Genomic DNA, 18,027 nt, shown 5'->3' with positions numbered 1-18,027 from the left:
GCCACCCACATAAAATTATATTCACTGCAATTTGCATTTCTTATAACTCAATAAGAAATTACAAACAGACGGTTATCCCTAAGAAACATTACATAGATAATAATGAATGCTCAGAGACACATTTCTGTTTCCCTTCTCCTCCACGTTTATGTATTTTTGTGCAGAGTGAGGTACCCTGGCCTAGTAAATACTCTTGCTCAGCAATTGCCTTGATTATTAAAAGCTGTAGGAGTTTGTTCAGCCAAATACTAAAAGCTTCCATTTATTTTCTTCTGTTTTAGGGAAATTCACTCAGCATGAATATTTATTTGTAGCCGCAGGAATAAAAATGAGCATATGAATGCTGCCACAACAGCTACAAACTACCCTTGCTATGGAGTATTTTACAAGTAAGTTTTGGGGTGGTTTTTGGTTTTTTTGGGGGGGTTTGGGTTTTTTTTTTGTTGTTGTTGTTGTTTTGGTTTGGGGCTTTTCTGTTTGTTTTTTTTTTTCTTTCTTATATTTCCACAACATGTATGTCAGGCACAGCACTCCCTGCACAGCCACAAGCAAAACTGGTTAAGAGTATGTGTGATTTTAAAGGACTCTGTTACATATTAAAAGCAAACTCTACAAACATATATTTATGTGAGAAGTTTATGTATTTTACAGACACAGTATTCATATAGAATAGCCCAAACACTTAGTGGGTTAGGTTGCAACCATTTTATATTTATATTATAAATATAAAAAAATACTTATTTGTATTATAATCAAGCCTATCTATTAATCAGCCAGCATCCACACATAAGTGTGGGTGAAACAAAGTACTTACTAAGGTTTACTTTCTTTTTGAAATATAAATCTTTTGCTATAGAAGAGCAAAGCATTTAAACAGTTGTAACACTTATTTGTTCCACAGTTATCAATTGCAGTTTATAGTTGTAGCTGCCTGCATAAAGCCTCGTGCTTATCAAACACCCAGTTTGATAAGCACTCCTTCCTTCTCCAGTGGGAAGGAAGATGCACTGTTGGTACTGGTTTCACTGTCTCATCAAGAGCTTTATTAGTAGCTTACTAGCTTAGAATGGAGTGGATGGTAGAATGAAGAGGGATGGATGTACACATAATAGGCACAGAAAATGTGGTGGAGGGGAGCATAAGAAATTTGAGGGTTAAAACTACCCAAAGAGAGCCCTGCAGTGCTGCAGAACCACCTCTACATACAAATCACAAAAGAGAAGTGCTCTACCTACTTGAGCATCAAAAGCACATAGGTGTTTTTAATGAAAAGCCCTGTCTTGCAACGCTTGTTTGACAACATCTCATCAGCTGAGTAATGATGGCTCTAGGCAATGGCTGGACCAAAAATTCTAGAGAGTAAAGGAGATAGTTTAAAAAAAAAACTTTCAATAATTCAAAAGGTAGAATTGTTCCACATTGATCAGAATGAAAGTACAATTAAAATTAGAATTAGAAATTACGAGGAGCTAGAAATCACAGAGTTGGGAAATGCTCTTCATGCTGTCAGTGCAGAGAAACCCATGTCCATATGAGGTAGCTAGAAAGCTGCCATTGTAGTTCTCAGCATGAAAGATTGGAAGTTGAAACTGTTGCGCCACTTTGGCCGCTACTTGTTGCTTTTGGGGGTTCTCGCTGCTGTCCCCCGTCCCTCCCCGGCCCCCCGGGACCCTCCGGCTAGCTGTCCCCTCTCGGGGCCGGGGTTTTCCGCGGTCCCGCTGCCCTGGGCTCACCAGGCAGGGCTGGGTTAGCACGGTCCGAGCGGCAGCGCTGCCTCAGTCGCCGCTAGGATTCGAGATAAAGAGACCAAGAGAGACCAATGGTATGCTTGTCCAGAGAGGTTGTATTGCCTGAATGGTTGCAGGGACCAAAGGCCCCGGCCTACTGCCCAGATACAGTTTTATACAGCAAAATTAAGAGATAAGGTCTTAAACAATAGAGACAGTGTTTAGCTAAGGCACATCAGAACCGCCCCAGGGGCCAGGTCCAATGGGAACTGCTCAGGGGTGGGGAGAAGGGGGTCTACAGAGGAATGCTGAAGTGGGACTTTCCCAAGACGTGGAGCATACATAAATGTATGTTTTCCCTCAGTTTCTCATTCCCAAAGCCTTTCTAAAACAATGGGGCATACATGAATGTATCCTTTTCCTCAGTTTACCATTCCCAAGGCCTTTCTAAAACCTTCCTCCACACTACCATGCCAGCATGATAGCTACAGAAACCTCCTGATCAAATTCCAACATAAATACTTACACTCTGGATATATTTCTGCAGCTGAATTAAAAGCATTCCTCAGTTCTTCCTCTACTCTTCTATGCTGTTTGAGAATTGACTTCATTCCTGTGGACAAGTAGTTCCTTTCAGCACAGGATGAAATGACAATTCCCAAGCCTTCTCTTCAAGCTTTTGGAGATTCCTCTGGAAGGCACAATACAGAATGAGTATCATGATCTCTGCTAACTCTCAATTCACCAAAGCTGGCTGTCAGAGATCCAAGGGGTGCTGGTCTGTAAGGATCTTTATTTTCCAAATGCCAATTGCAAATATGTTTGAGTCAGGGATGCAACACACATTTGCAGGATTTTTTTATATTATCTGTAAAATATAAATTGGCAGTGTATACTCATGCCCTATTCCTCATGATTTCTCATAGTTCTTTCCTTTATTACATTTTGTAAAAAAAAAAAAAAAAAAAAGACTGCATGAAGCAACATGCAGAAGACAAACTCTGTCAATAATTCCATTAAAAATCCACTTACCAGAAACAATATTGTGGAAGTAAAAGTCCATCTAGAGGTTTACTTCACTTTCAAAGAGTAAGTTTACTTCTAGAGCAAGTAATGCTTTAAAAACCAAAGAACTTCACTGACTACTGGCATTCTGAGATACTGCATCTTTTCAAAAAGCAAAAAAAAAGGATAGTTCATAATAAAATGTCCTAATAAATTTTAAGGTTACATTAATTGCTTATTTTGATAAGTCAGTTATCAAGCAATATTCACTGAAACAAAATGTTGTTTAAAAATACAGTGATTTATGGTCATTGTGTATCTATCCAGTCTCTTTCAAAAAGTGTAAAGTTATATCTTTCTTACTGATAGCAGTCATTTTGCCCTAGTGAGTAACTGAGTAGCTCAAGAGATTAATTTAGAGAATCAGAACCTGGTTTACATTTGTCCTGGAAGAATTTTTCACTATATGCTGTTTGTGAAAAACAACAACACCAAACTCAAGAGCAATATTTATTGTTTGTATCACCTAAAAATAAATCCTATTCCATACTTCTTGTGCAACACTGAAAAAATTTAAATGCTGTTTATTCTAAGTACAGTACTGTGTTTGTGCAAAAGTACAAATCACTCTAAACATCAGTGACAACATCAGCAACACACAGTACTTAATAGAAATAACAACTAAAATTCATGGAAAGATATCAAGTAATCAACAGACATTGTGACTACAAAAAAGCTGCTTAGGGATGTGATATGCCAGCTTTTAAGAGAATTCTTGAGTGAGTTGTTCCCAAAGGGGGGACATTAACCACTGCTAAGGCTGTGCATCCCTGCATGCCAGGAAAAGCTGGAGAGCACTGTACATGTAATTTAGAGCTCCACTACCATAATCCACATAAGGCAGGTAGTGTTCCAGTATATTAATCTAATTTGAAGAGAAGAATTCTTCTGAACTGGTATGATGCTTTATCAGAGTGCTTCCACAACTTTTACATTCTTGGAGGCAGGCTACTCCACAATGAAGTAATGTTATCTAAGATAGGCAGCAATCACTTTGAAGCTGTTTGTTTGAGTACAAAGGTTGCAATGACAACTAAAAGTCAGGATTTTAGACCAGCTTTATAGGAACAGTGGATTGCAATCCCAAAAAGCCCAATGTTTGTATCTCAACAGAGTAAGAATGTAAAGATACTAAATGATCTTCTATACACAAACTTCCCAATGGCATCTGTGAGCATTTGCAAGGTCTGTAACAACTGATCAAAATAAAATGAATTTTGCATCTGTTGCAAAGAACAAACTCTGTATTCACTCCAGAATCAATATGTATTCCATACAGCGCATTTATTTTATAAGCTAACAGGGGAAGAAGATAATTAGGGTAATTCCTACTCATACCTTCAGAAGCCCAAGAAGGTAAAATTAGCCCCCAGATTGTGTCCTCATTGGCACCTGCTGAGTAGTATTGTTCTCTGTAGACCTCCTCTGGTATGGCAGACTGAAAGTCAGCAAATGCTTATGTATAAAATGGAAAGAATACTATTTGTGTTCACAGAATTCACAGAGTGACTACATTGGAAGAGACCTTCAAGATCATTGAGTCCAACCCAATGTGCTGATGTTGAAATAGGCTTCTCAAAGTCTTATGTACATGTAAATATACCTAAGTGCACATTTAAACATTGTTCCTGCCTTTCATAGTCAGGGGAGGCCTCCTGGGAGGAAATATGCATTAATTTCTGCAGAAATAGTAAAACTTATTTTGCTATCATTCAATATCAGCCAATGCTGCTTTAGGAAAAATAGAATAACAAATATTTACTTACTTGATGCAATGAATACTGAAATCCTCAACACATCTGCTGGAGTACAAATCAACAGGTAAATTGAATTTCCATTCACAATCTCACACAAAATAAAGCACTATGGATATTAAGGGGGACAGCACAGTCATTTAATGTTTTCTCTTTGGGCAGATGTTTGCTAAAATAGACTTTTATTATGTGATCTTTTGCTGATTTTTAAGTGGGACAAATTATGTATCTGAACAGCTCTTGGCAGATTCAGTATCATGGGCAATAAGCCCCTTGCAGGTGTAAATACTAGGTGGGGCTAAACAACCACTGCAGATGTGAAGTACTACGTGCTGTATACAGATAATTACTTGACTAGCAAGCTAGGTAATTTAAATGAATATTTATAAGGGACTTCAAGTGCAATACTGGCAGCAAGCAATTGCTAATTTTATTGCAACCAGTAGAAGGATACTTAAATGTCTTTGGACTTTACAACGCTAAATCCAAACCAGACAGGCAAAATATATGTTTGCATAACAGGCCGTTAGAAAACATTTTATATTTTCAATTCTGCTTCTGGCTGGTGTAACTTGACCAGAAACATGCTACACATAACTGGACTTCTGATACACATGCATTTGTGAGGAGAGGTTCTCAGCCAGAGTAAACCTGGAACATACAAGGAGAATTTTCCATGTTCTGACACATTAAGAAAAGGGAGCTTCATGGCAGTAGACAAAATTAAGAAAGACTAAATAATAAACTTATTTTTTCTCTCTTCCCAACCCCTTCAAAGAATAAGAATAAATATTTCATACTAGTTTTGTGCTTCTAACAGCATTAGTTGCTCCTTGAACAGTATTAGGGAGACAAAACTAACTTTTTAACAAAGTTGGTGTAGAAGACAAAGCTAGACATAGTATTAGAAAGACTGCTTGACTTATCCTGCAAAGCTCCCTCGTAGCTGTCTCGTGGCTTCACTCAAAAACTGAACCTCTACAGCTGTTACACAGAGTTAAATTACTTGGTTTCGAATATCAGCACCGTTATTTGTACAGTATAAGGCCATCAGTAACTCAGTGTTTTCACTGATTCTGTCTTTAAAAGATTTGTTCTCTGCATATGCTTAAGTAAACAAATTGTCTCACAGTCAGCTAGACCTACCCAGCCAAGGCCTGGCTACTGATCTGAACAATAAGGCTTACCTGAAATACTGAACAGCACATTGCTAATCATCAAGTCCAACATTCTGACCTTGTCACAGAGCTCTGAACCCAGAGCAAGATGTGCCATTTGTCTGATTCAGTGTTGAACTTGTAACACAAGAATAGTTAGCACTAAAATAAATGCTATGAGTACCAAATACTGTTCTTCCTAAGTTTCATACAAGTGAAATATATAAACCTATTTGCACAGATATGTAATAGATCCATTAGAAAGAAAGAACACACATCCATAAGGAAATCATGCCCTTTCAGAGGTCATGCTGTGGAAATCAATTGTCTTTTATGCCATCTGGTTGCCCAAGCCCTTGAACACATAATTAAATTCAGCTAACTGACATCTTGGTTAACATTTTTGTCATTCTCTGCACATTTTTGACTGACATCTCAGTTAACATTTTTGTCATTCTCTGCACACTTCTTTTCCTCTGCTTACAGAACCAGGCAAGTCTGCAATGCCTATGTGCACAATGATCCACCATGGGGAAGTCACATGCACACAAAACTATCATTTGGACCTGAAGCCTGCATTGCATTTATGATGGCAGAGATCCTCCACAGTTACAGGCACTACTATTTGGGAAGAATAGATTGAAATTATTTGGTGGCTTTAAGAAAGGAAAGGGACAGGAAAAGGGGAAAAGGAAGGAAAAAGGGAAACTGGAAAGGAAAAAGGGAAAGGGGGAAAGGAAAGGGAACTCTGATGCAAACAGTGATGCAACTGCAGTGACAAGTGTCTCAATTCTTTCATATTGACAGGAACCTGTTCTGCCAGTTACTGAGACAACAGCAAGGCATCTCATGCTATGTGCAACAAGATTTATGTGCTTCTCACAGACCTGTGGCAGGGCAGAGCTCTAAGGTGCACTTGAGCTTCCATACTCAGTGGAGAGAAGGACTTGGTAAATTAGCCTATGCTGCACAACCATGTCCAGTCCTGCTTGTGCTCCAAACTAAAGGTTATGCAAGCAAATCTGCACAGCAAGCACAACCTAATATCCTCTTCACACCAGCAGTACTGATTGTTTTTAATTTAGCACTATGTTAACTACCCACACTGGAGCTCACTTCTAATTGACTATCTTGGAAGACAGAGCAGAGCCTGTTTCTGTCTGCCCTACAACAGCAGCCTTGGACCGGCTTTCAGAGCAAGCATACTAAGCAGCATGACATTTTAAGCACTCAAGAAAATACTAGGGATTACACAATTACCTTTAGCCACACTCCTCTCTGGAAATTAGAAGTCTTAGTCAAGTCAGTGAAAGGCTTTGCCCAGCTCCCAGTCTGCCACCTGTACCACAGCCTTGGTGTGTTCTGAAGATGTGGTTCTTTCTAGAACATAGGTCCTTAGAGAAAACTGTAATTTTCTGTTTCCTGAGGACACTGACACCCACAGCCCTTCCCTTGAAACCAGAGACACAGGCTGATGGGCTATTCTGAAGAAGATGCTATCCATCCTTCTTTTTAAAACCATTAACTCTGAATGAGAGAATTAACCTCTTTCTTAGGATGATTAGGTGGAACAGGGTAAGTTCTGAACCCTAGGCTTCACTCTAAGGGCTCCTTAGTGTTCTCCAATCAAACATAAAGATGTCGCAAAACCTCTGAGCTGCTTTGAAGCTTGTTTAAAGGAGTTTCTTAAACTCTTCCCTAGGCTACTACTACAGATGGCAAAATGGGCCTGGCAGATTTGCTACAGATTTACTGCTTTGTTCTTAGCATGGGCTGAAATCTATGCAAACTTGCAAACCAAATGTTTATTGATATGAAGACCTAACTGTTCAAGGGAGCATGCAGGAGCTCAGAGAAATTAAAGACAGAGTTTATGCTCTTTTAGCATTAAGAATCAGGTATGAAGCATGTTACAGGCGAACCCCGGACCGAGTCCGGCAGGGCAGCCCACTGCTGGCTAGACCACAGGTGCCTGGATAGCGTAACAATAAAGTTTCCACCAAAGACAGGAGGACTCCAGCAGCTGCAATCCACGTGGGTTTGTTGAGGATAGAATGAGGACGAAGGCAATGGGAGTGGGAGCAGGGACACACCTGCACGCAGGGGGAGCAGGCTGCAGGAGTGAGCGGGGCAGGAGGGGCCAGAGTTTATAACTGGGAAAGGCAAGGGGGGCTGGGGTACCAACAGTCCAATGGAAGGGGTGTAAGGCGGGAGCAGGGATGGAGTGGACCAATGAGGGAAAAAGGGAAGGAGTGATTTACATAAAGAACCATTGAGAATAACGAGAACAGAGAACTTGCTAGAACAGGGTAGTACAACCCATGACAGACATGAACTGGGGAATGTACAGTGTATGACAGACATACATTCATCTGCATGGGGAAGGCAGGAATCCAGGGGCAACACTTTTCCTTATACCACTGTGGTTTCCCATGGCATTCCTGGAGAATCCTCCCCAGGGCTGCCTCCCACAGCAGGTCTTTATGATTTTGAATTTGTGCAGTATTTATTGTGCCCATATGGTGTTCAATCTATCTAAAACGTCCTCTTTCTCTTTCACAAAACAGGCAAAATCAAGTTAACTAAAGCTCCTTTGCCACAGACTTTAGCTTAAGCTGATTTCAGTGCAAGGCTGACAAGAAGAGATTTTACCTAAACCCAGTACAGGATAAAAACGTTATAACAGGAGTACAGAAAAGGAGTGGCAGTGAAAATCAATGGTTGATTTTTATACAGAAAAGCATTTTGTAAGAAAACAATACAGTATTTTCTAATTTTCTTCAGTCTAGGGCTATAACAACATTTTTCATGTCCAGGGTGAATGTAACAGTTAAGATAATGTTAAAGAGCAAGTTACCATTCTTAACTGATTCCTAAACAAAGCTTGTGCTGGTACAGACAAACCTCAAGATAGGACCTACTATCATAAAACTTAAGTACAGCTCTCCAAGATAAAACTTTCTTTAACAGGGATATCTTATTTTAGAAAATATAATGCAACTAGGAGAATGCGTTAAGACCGGACACATCTTTCTAGTCTCACTATTGTCGCTAGAGATGATTTATGATAATATGGTGCAAATATACAAGCACACACATAGTCAAGAACCATTCAATTCATGTTGTACTACATGTGCAAAGGCTGTGTAGTAAGCAAACCCTAAAAGGTGAAATAGCATGAGGGAATGAGCTGTAGAATTCACAAGACCCCTTCACCAGCACCCATAAGCACAGAAGAATTAACATGAGCATATTACTTGCTCCACAGTGCCTGAAATTATGAAAGGAAGTTAATATATTGTCTTGGTTTCACACATTTGAGAGGGACACTTTCAAATGAGTTACCACTTCTTAGTTTTAACCCATCCCTTTCCACCATTAAGGAGAAGCAAATATGAGTTAATACAACTGAAAAAAACAACAGTTTATTAACAAGCAAAAGCGGGTGGCTGCAGTGACCACATGGAGTGGGGCTGCTCCGTTTGTCCCAGCACGGTGCTGCAGCTGCAGACAGATGTTGCAGAATTCCCACTTGAATCAGTTTTTGATTGAGAAATGCAGCTTCTACAGTTGGTAATGTTGCAAGTAGACCAGGAAAAAGCCAAGAGGCAAAGGAAACAGCGGGAGAGAACCTCCACCTCAGCACTTCGACTTCTAAAGCGACCACAGCACGCCCAGCCCTTGCCCCGCCCTTCCGTTTTGTGGCTGCAGGGTCTGAAAGGGACAGTAGCAAATTTGGGCAGAGAGAGATAGACAATACAATGACCTTTTGAGATACCCAGGGGATAGGTTTGAACACTTTGCTTTTTCTGTCATATATTCCCAAATATTGACTCTGAACCTGCATTGACTGAACCTGTCCAGCTATCAGGTCACAGAACCAGGCTGGTTGCAGTTGGAAAGGTCATCTGGAGTGGAGGTCGTGTAGTCCCTGGTCAGGCAGGCCCTCCTACAGCCTGTTGCCCAGGGCCGTGTTCCAGCTGCTTTTGATGAATGGAGTCTTCAGAGCTTCCCTGTGCAGCCAGTGCCATTGCTCAGTCACCCTTACTTGTGAAAAAGTGTCTCTTGATGTTCAGAGGGAGCCACCTGTGCTTTTAATTTGTGCCCACCACCAGTTGTTCTGTGTGACCTCCCTTCAGATATTTGAATACACTTTTAAGATTCCACCCCTCCCAAGCCTTCTTTTCTCCAGGCTCAAGTCACAATTCCCTGTATTTTCTCACAGGAAAAGTCCCCTAAACATCTCTGCAGCCCTTTGCTGGACTTGCTGCAGTATGGCCATGTCCCTTCTGTACCTGGGACTCCGCAGCAGGACCCAGCACTCCAGGCGAGACATCATCCATGCTGAGGGGAGGGGCAGAACCCCCTCCCTCCGCCTGCCGGTAGCACTGCTGCTAATGCAGCTCAGGACACCACTTACCTTCTTTTTTACAAAAGCAAACTGCCGGTGCCTCTTCCACTTGGTGTCTGCTAGCACACCCGGCCTCTTACTGCAAAGCTGCTTCCAGACACTTTGTCCGGGAAGAATTTCTTCTGATGAAGAACCAAACCTCCTACGGAAAACTCTCACGAGTGTAACACCACCAGCAGTGGCAATTGCCACATTACTGTAAATTTAGTTGCCAGTACTCTTACAATTACAGCAATCCAGCCGGTCTCGCATGTGCTATAGCTGAGAAAGCTCCAAAGCCAGTTTGTGCTAATGCTTCAGGATTCCCACTGCTGGAGAATTTGCAGTACCAGCAACAACACAGTAGTGAGAGATTGGTTGCAAAAGATGTTCACTTCGTCGGGTGAATCCTCCAGGGAGAAAAATACAGACATTTTCAACTCCAACTAGCACTTCAGGAAAGTCTAATGTAAAGTCAGACAACCAACCCTCCTTACCCCTCTTCTGCCCCCTTGCACCCTCTCCCTGAAGCTTTTGTTTTCGATGAAAAAAAGCAGTAAAGGGGACGGAAATTATATAAATAAATTAAATACTATATTGTAAAACATTTTTAAAAATACGTATGATTTTTCAGGATGTACTAGACAAACATTCTCTGTTTCCCTGCTTCTCACCCTCTCTAAAACCTTTCTGTCTTTTGTGCAGAAAATCTTGGATGATTAAGTTAAAGGAGAATAACCTGCTATCATGGTTTTGCAGAAAATGAAAAATTTCAGGAACTGTGCATACACAGAGGTCAGGGTCACAGTAACACGAGAGGTGTTGGTGCTGTGGTAGAAGGGCGCTGCAGCTTTACTGCAGCAGGAAGGTGACGCCTCATCTCTTGGCAGCATCTCAAGTTTTGGCTGTGGGTTAATGTGGCACGGTCTCTGTTTTTTTCCGGGTTAATGTGACATCTCAGTTTGGCAATGGGCTGTTGAGGAGTTAACGTGACACCGTCTCAGCTTGAAGGCCCTTCAGTGGTGGGTCGACTCGGCTGGATTTAACCCATTCAGGTGCCTCTGCAGAGAAATGCCACCTTTCTCAAAAATAAATCAACAGCACGCAGCAAGGGAAGCCATAAGCCCACAGAAGTCCGGGAGACTTTGGAAGTGGATAAAAGGGGACCCTGAGGATGGCGGGGGGCACTGGCGGGCGGGCAGCGGGACCCGCCGGGGCAGGGCGCGGGCGCGGGCGGCGCGCACGGAGGAGGCGGAGCGGCAGGCAGGAAGGCAGAGGCGGCGGAGGGCATCCGAGGTGAGGCGAGGCGGAGCCAGGGCCGGGGACGCCCGTCCTCTTCCCAGGAAGGAGAAGGAGGAGAATGAGCGGTGGCTGTAAAGTGGGGGGGTAGGTGCTGGGACAGGGGTATCTCTGCCACACACGTACTGGCGCGGGCGCGGCGCTATTAATAAACCGCGGGTGGCTGTAATTCCGCCCCCCGAGCTCCCAGGAAAAGTGTGCTCCCGCGGACTGCCGGCCCTGGCGCTCCGGTCCGCCTCCGGCTCCTCGATTGCCCAGCCCGCCTGCCGACTGACTGATGGTTCGCTCGGACACCTCCCCACCGAGACAGACTAACAAACAAACGAAAACAATAAAAACTTCAAATGTAACATACATTTTGCTTGTTTATTATTTAGATACGCACATACTGTTTTTATTATATATGAATATGATGTAGGTATGCATGCGTATATGTAATAATATATACAATAAGTATGCATTTATTAGATATTAAATATAAAACAAAAATATCGGTAGGTATTATTATGTTGTAGATATACTATGATCTCAATTTTATATATGTAAATAATATATAACATGTTCTATTCTATATGTTTTAAAACATTTTTCTATATGTAATCTAAAGTATACTTATGTATAAAATAACGTAATGTTTTTTTATTTGGGTTGGGGGTTTTTTGGAGACAGAGGGTTGAAAAAGATGACGCCGTTTTCTTGCAGGCGCGTCCCCACGGTGAATTAAAAATAAAATAATACTGATTAGAAGAGAAAAAAATCAGAAAAAGAAAATGCAACAAAACCCAACGAACAAACAATAACATTAAAAGCAGCGACGGATCTCGGCGAGGAAAACAGCCGCAGAGCCGCGGTGTGGCGGGGGCCGCGGGTGGGGTGTGCGTGGGGCGGCTCTCACGTGGGCGGGCGGCGGGCGGGGGGCGGCGCGGCGCCCCCGATCTAGGGCAGCGCGTTCCGTGCCGGAGCGCGATGTTCCCGCAGCGCGGGGATTTCTGAGAACTGGGGCCGTGTCCTCAGCTGAACCCGCCGCCGCGGGCCTCGCACCGACGCGGCGCCTTAAAGCGGCGATGGCCGCGGCGGGCCCCACCGCGCCGGCGCCGCACGTACGCCTGCAGCCCGCAGTGCGGAGCGGGGCTGCGGGCAGCGCTGCCCGGAGCCCGAGGGGCTGCGACGGCACCTGGCATGAGCCCCTGCCTGCACTGACCGTCTCTCCACCCTCGAGGACCTCACACTACCCTCAAAGCACTTCAGCGCACTGCTTTTCCACCCCTCTCCTTTTCCTGCCTTTTTTCTCTTCTTTTGCAATACCTCATCCAAGGAGTGAGCTGCCCGACGGTGCTTATCATCTGTATCACTGTGACAGCCTTACAGGGTGAAACAGCAGAGCTGCCACCAACTCTTGTGCTAATGTTAATGGGGAAGTTTTGAAGGCCTTGCATTCAACAGCACTCAACAAACTGACCTGGTGAGCTTCTGACCAAGTGCTGCCAACGGAGGCTGGTCTCTAGTCCGCATTCCTCACATATGTTATGACTGTTCTGCTGCCAGCTCATTTTTCACTGGATGTCTTCGCTACAGTCAAAGGTAGATGTTCCCAAATTAACTCTAGTCTAGCTTTCTTGAGAACTTGAGATTCACACACCCATATGCACACTGAAGGATGGTGTCTGATGCAGGTTGTAAAACCCATCTGGGTTCCTGAGTGCATACTCAAGCAGCTAGCCCACGCTGAGTTCAATGCTGCCATGGCTACACCACTACAGGCACCTAAACCAAGTTGAAATGCAGATCCCTGGTGCCCAAGTGGGCTGTAATGTCATTGAGGCACAACATCTCCTGCATACTTACCACCTGCAGAGATAAGATGCAGGAAGGAGGAGCCATCCTTATTACGGAGGTTCAAGATCAGCTGAATTGCTCATAGTTAAGCTGCAGTTCAAAAGGTATTAGAAGGACCTCAAGACCAAGACCACAATCAATCCTGTCATGCAGCATAAGGGCAGAATTAGACCAGAAGAAGTTAAAGGTAAGAGCAGAGAAACATAGTCTCCAAGTAGTAAATAGTATGTTTAGTAGTAAATAGGAAAAGAACACAGCTCTCTATCCACAGTTCTTGCTTCTAAAGGACGTTGAACTTGAGACTGATAATCCTCATACTCCTGGATTTTCAGACCAGAAGCATCTTCTGTCAGCAGCCTTCTGCTGTACAGCTGCTTTTAAAATGGAAGGACAGTTTATTAGCAGATACTTAATGTGTTTTGCAAGACTTTACATAGCAAGCAACTCTGCTGAATCCTTCTGATCTATAAAAATTGAATTTGAAGGTTTATGTTGCATCACATAAAGCAGCTTTTTGTCTGCTCTGTGTGTTCAGCAGCTGAGAGTCATTCCTTCAAAAGGTTAAAGCACTTCCTACCACACTAGTCTTCACAATGGGAGTGGGAGTTGTGGCAGTTGTCTGGTGGAAGAGGTTGCTGTACTTCCCTGACAATACGTGCAGACAATCTGGGCAATGCACTGGTATGAAAGATACCACACACAAGTAAAATATAACGTGTGCATATTTATATGACAGCTGAATTACGATTCTGTCATGCTGTTAGAATATCAGTCATGAATTTTTAGCGTGGTCACAGGCTTTAAGAACACAAGTCAGCAAACAGGCCATTTATCTTGATATATAATTTCAGCCATTACTAACAATTAATCACTCAGCATCTTGTCAAATCATTTGGAGCTTATGCCATGAGCCTTGGGGAATGAAAAAAGTCAAAGGAGAATCTGGAATAATGTTTGGAGCCTGTGACCTTCAAAATATTAGAAAATAGTAACACAGAAAAAAGATAGATTTCTTCATTTTGTCTTGGAAGAAAGACACCATCAGAGAGGAAACCTCTGTGCTCCATAGGACAATCCACAAAAAGCAATAGAACAAGGTTTGAAGCAGAACACCTGATTCAAACTATCTTTACGAAACCATTTGCTCCTCAAAAGGGAAGATTTTGGCCACAGTGGCACTAAAGGTCATTACATAAATTGGCTTTTGGAGCAAAAACTTGAGGGTTCCCACAGTCTGGGTCTCTCCAAGAGTGCCTGCCAGGTGTGTGTCATCGTCATCTGCCAAAAGGAAGGTGCAATGTTTTAGGCACGGGGTCAGGGTGCACAAGACCTGGGGGCATGGAGCGAAGGATGGTTGACATGGCTGTTACCTGAGCCCCTACCCATGCCTTTCTCAGTCACCTGGAAGTCACAGTTTTCATTGCTTACAACTCCCCATCACAGTTCCTGTCCATTCACTATCCCTCTGGACCAGAGAAACAGCAGCTGCCTTAAAAGCAGCCACTGACAACTTCCACCCTGACTCCACCTGGATGTGCTACATGCCTGTACCCAGGCACTGCGCAGAGGGCAAACATCTGCCACCAGAAGCTGGTTTGAAGCCATAACAGTGGGCTGAATTTGGACTTCAGGCTTTCACAAGTGAGTGCCCTCGGGTGACAAGGGGTGTGTTAGAGTTATATCCAAGTGCTGTTGTGGGTTCAGAGCCATAGAGTGGTTTCATTTGAGAAGGATCTTAAAGATTACCTAGGTCCTACCCCTCTGTCAAGTTTCACACCTTGTTTGTACAGTCTAATGGATCATCCTTGTTTAGCCTAATTATTGCAAAAAATTAGTGTGAATTATAAACCAAGCTATGGATTAAAAGCATGCTCTGAAAACATATCCAAGTATTACCCTCAGCATAGTCTAATGTGAGTGCTGGCCTGTATCGTCTGGAGATAAATAGGTTTGTGAGCACAATCCTACTTCCAGGCATGTGTCTGTTGCTGTTCAGAAAGTAGGCATGGTCATTTTGATAATCTCTCCAAGAATAAAATTGGCATTGCTTTTTAAGTATTGTTTGGACATAATTCACCTGGAGTCTTGGGGTTTTGGACTACTAGATACATTAAAGAAAAGGCAATATATTGTCTTTAATAGGCAGTATATTCTTGGAAGAATACTGAAATTATTTTAAAACCTTGGTATGCTTCCTCATCATGGAACTGGGTACAGATTATGCTCTAATCTTTAAATTAGCCAGAAGTTACTTTAAAACAAAGCAAGCTTGCAAACATATAAGGTTTGTCTCTTTTATTTTAATTTGCTATTAACACTTTCCTCTCTGAACTGTACAAATTAATGTCAGAGGTATTTACTAATGTGAGTATCTGACATGAAATAAGCAAATCACCTGCTGGAAAGCTATTTGCATGTTACTGACATGTGGATTAAGACATCTCCTAGCAGGAATTTTTGGACACTGTCAGCCAAAGAAGCTCTGACAGTGCAGTGAAAAAAGATTACAGAAAGCATCTAGCTTGGGAAGTTACATCCTAGATATTCAGATTAACAAACCAGGAATGCAGTTTTCTGTGTAAAATGCTGTTGCCCCTCTGAAGGAAACAGAAGGTTGTAGGCACCAGTACTATACAGAAACCAGACATGTATTAACAGCTGTAGTGGTAAAGAAACAACAATACCTTCTGTTTCTCCTTCCCATCAGACCTGGATATCACACCTCTTATTATGCCTGGTGTCTCTTAAGCACCAGAGGCCAGGGATGCTAGATTAGCTGTGAAAAATTCTGTGAGAACAGGATTAAGAGTGACCTGCTGACTGCTGACTGAGACCTGAAGACCATGCTGTATTCATGTTCTCTCTTTGGTCTTCATCAGCCTACATCATCCACTTCCAGACCTAGCCTCTAGCTTTTTTGTTTTGTTTGTGCATTTTGATTTTTTTTTCTGAGTTATGGCACATAAAATTATCCATGGCTGATGCCAATTATCCATAGCAAAGGATTATTACTGCTCAAGGTTACATGCAGTGATCTAGTGTGCTAGCATACAAAATGGCTGACATCACTAATTTTTATCTCCTGCAGGAAAAGAACAACACTGCCTCATTTCAGTAGCCGCTTCCTCATCATTTCCACATTCAGTTGATGAGACTAATAGCAATCCATAAAGCTCTTCACTATTCAAGGCCTGTCTGTTTTCATCAGGAAGGGTGGGCTGTGGCTGAGGACAGCAAGATTCAGTTAGGAACCCTGGCCTGCCAGGACTCAGTCTCCTTGGGATGCAGTTCACAAAAGCCAGCCAAAGCTCCTCTGCCCGACAGGAGCGCTTCTCCATCTAGACGGTGATTTCAGAGGCACCCGTGTTACTCTGGGTAATGCCGTAGAGAGGCTCACGGGCATTACTTCAAAGGCAGTCTTTTCGTTACCCTCTCTCCTGATGCTTGCAAGACAGCAAAACACACTGACACACTTCACACCTCAGTACCGGTGGCTTAGGGATAATGGTAACTTCTTTTCCTCTTTTTAAATAATGCTTGATCCAGAAACAACTTTCACTCTCCTTTGGCTGAGCACAGGTCAGTTAGCTTTCACAACACTCTATGAGCTTTGCGCGGTCGATGAGGCAGAGGTGGGGGCGTGTTATTTGGGTAGACGTACAGATTTTTGGGATTCGATTAGGCTGGATGGCACTTAGTTGGCGACGGGGTAAGCGCCAACCTGACCTTTATTTTTGCCATGGGCGGACACTAACAGGTGGCTCTAAAACTCTTCCCTGGTGGTGCCGCTCGGTGACTCCCGCCGAGGTACCTGCCCCGCTCACCGTGGGGGCACGGAGGGTTCCCCTCTGCCCCGCCTTACGGAGCCGCCTGTCTCAACCATGACGCCGTAGCGATGGAGCGCGCAGCGCCGCCACCGGGTTTCTCCGGGGGGGTTTCGCGGGGTCCCGATTCCTCCACAGCGCCCGTCCTCCCGTCTCCTGCCCGCGTGGACCGGGAACCCCGTCCCGAGGCAGTACGGGCAGCCCCGTCTCGCGGCTGCCGGTGCCGCGGGCAGGGAAGGGACAGCCAGCTCGGGTCGCGCCGGGGTCACGGACAAGCACCGGGCGGGGCATCCCCGGCGCCCTCCCGCCCTTCCCCGGCGGGGGGGGGCCGCGGCCGGAGCGCGCGCCCGCCGCTCCCCGCGCCTCCAAGCGTTGCGCACCTTTCGGGACCGGGCGCTGATTGGCGGCGTCCTGCCAGTGACATCAGCCGGCTCACTTCCCATTGGCCGGCCCGTTGCTGGGACCGTAGGACTTCCACGGAGCCATTTAACCCGCTCGGCGCCGCCGCCCCGCGCCGCCGCCGCCACGGGCCCCCGCCCGAGGCCGCCGCCGCCTCCTCCGGGCCGCGGCCGGACCGGCGGCGCGAACCCCGCGGCGGGGAGCGGAGCCGCGGCGCCCCCGCCGTCGCGCCCTCGGCGGCGCCCCGGCATCGCTGCTTTAAGCGGTCGCGGCGGGGCGCCCCGAGTAGCACGCGGCCTGGGGAGGGAGCGCGGCGATTGGCGGGGAGGCCGCCCGGCGGACACGCCCCCCCGAGAAAAGGGGCGCCGTGAGTGGCGGGGGGGAGAAAGTAAACACAGCCAGCCAGCTCTGCCCGCGGACCGGCCGGGGCGGGAGGGGCTCCGCGCCTGACGTGATGGGCCCCGGCGCGGCCGCCCCCGGGCAGGAGCACGCGGGGCGCGGGGCGAGCGCCATCCTCTCCCCCGGCCCCTGCGCCGGACTCGGGCCGGCCGCGCGGGCGGCGCTCCCCCCTCGCCC

At 44.9% G+C, this 18,027-nt stretch overlaps 1 long non-coding RNA gene across 1 annotated transcript in view; it reads right to left on the bottom strand.

The window, feature by feature from the left end:
• LOC146763664 (uncharacterized) overlaps positions 1–17,595 on the bottom strand; it is a 33,708-nt gene extending 16,113 nt beyond the window's left edge. Inside the window, exon 1 of the long non-coding RNA XR_014951663.1 lies at positions 2,254–17,595. This is a non-coding gene — a long non-coding RNA (uncharacterized LOC146763664). The remainder of the gene's footprint in view (positions 1–2,253) is intronic.
• Between the last annotated feature and the right edge of the window lie 432 nt (positions 17,596–18,027).

Source organism: Lonchura striata, chromosome Z (genome assembly GCF_050655825.1).
Source record: "Lonchura striata isolate lonStrDom1 chromosome Z, ASM5065582v1, whole genome shotgun sequence".
NCBI lineage: Eukaryota > Metazoa > Chordata > Aves > Passeriformes > Estrildidae > Lonchura > Lonchura striata.
Note: the sequence above shows the minus strand (reverse complement) of the source record. Positions and strands in the feature narration are given on the sequence as shown.